Consider the following 6,470-nt stretch of genomic DNA (forward strand, 5'->3'; position numbering starts at 1 on the left):
ATTGTTATTATTATTGTCTTTTCACTTATTTCAGTCATTAGGATGTGGCCATGCTGGAGCACCACCTTGATGAATTTTTAGTCGAATGAATCGATCCCAGTACTATTTGTAAAACCTGGTACTTATTCTATCTATTTCTTTTGCCGAATCGATAAGTTACGGGGACGTAAACACACTAACACCGGCTTTCAAGCAGTGGTGGGGACAAATACAGACACAAAGGCACGCAAGCACACACACACACACACACACACACATATGGCTTCTAGTTTCCGTCTACCAAATTCATTTGCAAGGCTTTGGTCTATCCAAGGTTATAATAGAAGACACTTGTCCAAGATGCCACGCAGTGGAACTGAACCTGGAGCTATGCAGTTGGGAAGCAAGCTTCTCACCACAAAGCCACACATGCACTTATATTTATGAAATTTATTGTTCTTGTTGCCTGTATTATCACTAGCCTAAAATATATATTTTTCCATCTCATTTTCCAATGGTATATTTTTTCTTTCTTTCTTTCTTTTTTCTTGTTTTTTTTTTTTTTTTTTTTTTTGACTGAAGTTCATAGAAACTAAATCTGTACTTTTAGTCACGTTTTAGTTTCTCAAAGCCAAAACTATACTCCTAGACAACTGAAAGTGGTCACTATTGACAAAAATCAATTAAGTAAAAAGCAAAATGTTGTCAAAGACGTTAAATATATTTTTATTCTCACCTTATACAAATATATTTCCCTCAGTTTTTTATGTTGTTGACTATTTCTAATGAAATGATTTAATATACGGGAGAAAAATCGATTCTGATATCCTGTAAAATTTAGTAGAAATAGATATCCAACTCTTGTAGTTTGCAGCTGTTGTGGTTCGCATGAGTTGTCACGAAATAAATTGAATGCAGGACCGACACCTCACGTTTTTACTAATGGATTAAAGAACTGATAAGGGAGTTATTACTACGCTGGTTGTCTTGCTAGAAATAGCAGTCAAGTCTTTGACAATCGCACCCTACCTTATTCAAAACTGAAAAGACACAAAGGATAATGTAATTTTTGATGCACTGAATGAAAAAAAGGGCGTGTTGGTTATGGTTAGAACGCCTTTTGTGTATTTAAGTGTGCTTGATCGTTGCTTAGAGCAAAAGAATTCTTTGAACTATAATCACATGACCTGAAATTTTGTGGGAGGAAAGTTAACAATTACAATGACCCCAGTGCTCATAATTTTATTGAGCCCGAAAGGCAAAATCGCCCTCGGCGGAATTTGAGCTCAAAACTTCAAGAGCCAGAAGGAATGCCGCAAAGCAATTTTTACAATGTGCTAACGATTCTGCCAGCTTGTCGTCTTCACCTGGAACTAAATCATTTTTTTCTTTCTACTCTATGCACATGGCATGCTATTTCGAGGAATGGGGCTTGTCGACTACATCGACCTCAGTGTATTTTCGACCCTAAAAGGATTCAAGGCTAAGTCGACCTCGGCGACATTTGAACTCAAAAAAACAAAAGCAGGAAAAATATCGCTAAGTATTTTGTCCGGCAGGCTAACGATTCCACCAGCAATTTAAACCTGGAGCTAAATAATTCTTTTTACGACAGGCACACGACCTGAAATTTGGGATGAGGAAGCCAGACGATTACATCGACCCTAGTTCTCAGCTGGTACTCATTTTATCGAAGCCGAAAGGATGAAAGGCAAAGTCGACCTCGGAATGTGAACTCTGAACGTAAAGACGGACGAAATACCCCTAAGCATTTTGTTCGGCGTGCTAACTATTCTGCCAGCTCGCCGCCTTTATGAATTTATATAATGGTTTCAAATTTTGGCACAAGATCAGCAAGTTCCGGGAAGGAGGAAAGTCGATTACATTGACCCCAGACCTCGACTGGTACTTATTTTATCGATCCCGAAAGAGGGAAATGTAAAGTCAACCTCGGTGGAATTTGAACTCAGAACCTAAAGACAGACGAAATACCGCTAAACATTTTGTCTGGTGTGCTAACGGTTCTTTTCTAGTCTAGGCACAAGGCCCGAAACTTTTGGGGAGGGGGCCAGTCGATTAGATCGACCCAGTACGCAACTGGTACTTAATTTATTGACCTCGAAAGGATGAAAAGCAAAGTCGACCTCAGCAGAATTTGAATTCAGAACATAAAGGCAGACGAAACACCGGTAAGCATTTCGCCCGGCGTGTTAACGTTTCTGCCAGCTCGCTGCCTGAAGTTAAATAATGGTTTCGAATTTTGGCACAAGGCCAGCAACTTCAGGAATAAGTAGATTATATCAACTTATTTTATAGACCCCAAAGGAATGAAAGGTAAAGTCAGCCTCAGCAGAATTTGAACCGAGAATGTAAAGGACGAGATACCGCTGAGCATTCCCCCTGCTGGTCGCCTTAAATCTGGAGTTGAATAACAAGAGCTAATGGTTAGTTTACTTGGGTCTACTACTACGGGATTTATGTAATAAACTGGGTGCTAGTGTACTTGATATAATGAACCAAGAAATTTTGATTAATTAAAATTACACCTTTATTAATGAGAACAATTTAATTTCCTTTATGACAAACCTGAAATTTTAATTAGTTGAAATTAATTAAACATGGTATATTAATAAAGATTAATAAAAGGAAAGCAAAGGATTAATAAATGATGAGTGTGGTGTTTAATATAACCATGTCAACATCAGACATGTTTCTTATCAATGGATCTCAGTGAAGTGTTGTCTAATCCAACGTTTCCTCAAGTGGGTTACCGCGGGAGATCATCAAGGATTCCACGCAAATATTGATATATATATACATAAATATTGATATATATATACATAAAGAGACATTTTTGAGTAAATTTTTAATTTCATTCTTCATTCATAATTGTATCACAACGTTTGGTATATTCGAAATACTGGCATTTGTTGGTAGGGAACAGATTCTATAAGAAAAATAATCATTTAAAAGGGAATTGCAAGGGAATCTGGTCTCAACAAGGTCTTGGTTAAGACGAAATTTCTTAAAACCTCTTTGTGATGTCTAATAGATTCCTTCACCTTCTTAATTCCTTTGACGCGTTTTTTCTTTTACTCTGTGCCGTGTAGAGCGGTTCTATTTCCCTAATTATTCTATAAGCTCCAAGACTGGGTAGTATGATGCGAAGGTTAGGTTGTTACCTATGCAGCGTGTCCACTCTTTATATCTCTTATGCATCTAGAGGAACACAACAGTCAATACAATTGGATACAGGCGTCGTCGTAAGAGTTACAAGAACCAGATTGTAGACAACGTCGAACTTCCCCAGGGGCTTCGACATCCGAATTTTTTCTCAGGGTTTGCTCAACTATATTTTATAGTCCCACTGTTGCTCCAGTTTTCATATAATCACCTTATATAGAGAAAATGCTTCAGATTGCATACAGACATGTTATGGAGCCCACTGTTGTCCCCGTCTCCACATGAGCATTTTATATCGCCCCACTGCTACAGTAGTCATATAACCATCTTTATCTTTAAACTTAGACTGAGGCCATACTGGAACACCACCTTGGAGAAATTTAGTCAGATGGATCAACCCCAGTACTTATATTTTAAGCCCGATACTTATTCTATCGGTATCTTTTGCCGAACCACTAGGTTGCAGGGACGTAGACACACTGACACTGGTTGCCAAGCAGTAGTGGGGACAAAGTCAAACACAAAGGCACACCCACACACACATACGTGGTCGGCTTTGGTCAGCTGGAGGCTATAGTAAACTGAACCTTGAACCATGTGGTTGGGAAGCAAGCTTCTTACCACGCAACCATGTCTGTGCCTATATAGATTATCGATCGCAGCCGTCTCTTTTCCTAACCGCAAAGTTACAGGGGACGTAAATACACCAACACACACACACACACACACACACACACACACACATTCCAAAGGTTAAACAGAAAGAGCACAACGGTCTTCTTACAGTTTCCGTCTACTAAATCCACCCACATGGCTTTAGTCACAGATCGAGGCTGTAGTAGAAAACATTTGCCCAAGGTGCCACGCAGTGGGACTGAACCTAGAACCATGTGATTGGGAAGCAAACTTCTTACCACATAGTCACATCTACGAGTATGTATGTATGTGTATATGCGGACATCAATGTTTTGAAACTGACCTATTTTCCATTTCATTTCAGACAGATACAGCGCTAAGTTGTTGAATGAAGCAGAAATATCATTATAACAAATATTCTGCTCAATACCACAGATTTGCTTGTCCCTTGCTTGACCTTAACCACTTGAGCATGTCCCTTAGTGATTGACAATATGTGCATCAGCAGGAGCAGGGGGGAGCATCATAGTCATGTGTTGAGAGGGATTCTTTGAGGTTTGAATAAAAGTAACCAAAGAAAAGTTTGAAGGAAATACTATTGTTCATGCTTTTTAGGGATAAGCAAATAGGAAATAACAGTTTTTACAGAAAAATAAAAGTCGTGTTACACAGTGTTATCATTACCTGTTCAGGTGTTCATCAACATTACCCACTGGCTTAGACAGAACCAGAAACTATGAACTGCTGCAATCGCTTTTGCAAATATCACGGATAAAACAACTGGTCAGAACTGGTCAGAACCATATTTGGCGACGTCAGAACCATATTTGGCGACGTCAGTGAGTGGTTATATCACATGACCAGCGATGATTTTACGCAACTTGGATTCAGTTCGATCGACCAAAATATGAAAACATTATGGGGAACATAAAAAAAAGTTAATAATTGCCTGTTGATGATGGAGAAAACAGCGTAACAGAATAAATTAATGCTTCTTAAATAAAAAGTTATGTTCAGTCAGGATATAAACATTGGCCAGGGAAACATAAAATGTTCGATTAATTTGTGAAAGATATAATAATAATAATAATAATAATAATAATAATAATAATAATAGTTATTCCACACTAATGACAGGTGGAGAGGTCATATAGCGGGTAGCCATGATATATGTGCGCACTGTTATTGAATTTTACATGTGTGTATGTGTATGTTTATTTATATGTGTGTCTATGTATGTGCGTATGTTTGTATGTGTACGTGTGTGCGTGTGTTTGTATGTGTGTTTTTGTTTGTTCCAATTATAACCATGCTGTGATGTCGTTGCCAGAATGATTCAATAAAAGAAAATTAGTGATATATTTTTCTTTTGGAATTTAATGATAAAATTTGATAGAAATATTTCTGTAGAATGTCAGAAATTGAAGAAATAAGAAAACAATGAAAATTATAGTCGGAACCTTTCCGTATATGTATGGCTGCCATAAACTCGAAATTAATAGAAATCTGGTTTGAATAATGGGAGCGAAGACTAGAGGCCAGGTATTTAGAATTTGCTCTCAAAGCGTTCGAGTGTTTCCTTTCAGTAAAACATTTTCACTACCAAGTAGACTGGCAGAAGGAAACCAATTATATTGGCTGTCTTGATATTATTAGGCGGTTCTGATAAAATCGATAACTTGGTTTAAATTTAATTAAAAGAATGCAATGAACACAAATGCGTATCATTTAATTCAAACTTTAGTTGACATAGCATGAGGTTTCTATTCAATTCGTCTTTTAACCAAGAACGGGATATGTTGTTAGATGTAGAACTAATAAAACACACACATAATCACACAAACACGCACGGACTGTATGTACGTGTGTATCTCTGTGTGTGTGCGTGTGCGTGTGTATTTATGTGTGTGTGTATTTGTGTGTGTGTGTGCGTGTGTGTGTTTGCGTGTGTCTGCGTTCGTATTTCTGTGTGTGTGCGTGCATGCGTGCGTGCAGTCTCTGTGTGCGTGTGAAGGAGAACTGGTATCTGAAATGTAAATGTATTATTAAGTAAAAGGCAGTTATTATGGAAAAAGAAAATCTTTATATAGATCTCAGAAAGGACGCTGTTATGAATAGAGTTGGAGATAGAAATATAATTCCTTGTACAATTAAAAAGAATCCCATGCTCAATAGCTAAAAGAAGCCAACAGCATCATCAGCACCAGCAGCGCCAGCAACAACAGCATCACCAACAAAGACTACAACAACAGTAAAAACCGCATAAATAGTCAGCTCTTGTGAGTGACTGAGTCAATTGGAGAAAGAGAAACGCAGTTGAATCCAGTGATCACTAGCAGCCTCTTCCACTATCTTACCACTTCGCTAAGTTTAATAATTGAGTAGCAGTGATTATAACAGTATTTACTTATTTACTTATTTATCTATTTACTGATTTATTAAACCAAGCATGATAAAAAGTTAGGCAACAGACGAGAAATTTCACTTGAGAATTCAAAGAAACGAAACTCAATATTTGTTATGCCTTTAGCCCAGGGCACTCGTTTCTTTTTCTATTTCCATATAATGGTTTTGTTTAGCCTTAGACCATCTGTGATCTCACAGACCACTTTCAAAAACATTCGACTTGCGATTCACCAATTTTTATCAGGCATAGGCACACATATATCTAG

The sequence above is a fragment of the Octopus bimaculoides genome, chromosome 16 (assembly GCF_046866305.1).
Source record: "Octopus bimaculoides isolate indiv1 chromosome 16, ASM4686630v1, whole genome shotgun sequence".
NCBI classification, from domain to species: domain Eukaryota; kingdom Metazoa; phylum Mollusca; class Cephalopoda; order Octopoda; family Octopodidae; genus Octopus; species Octopus bimaculoides.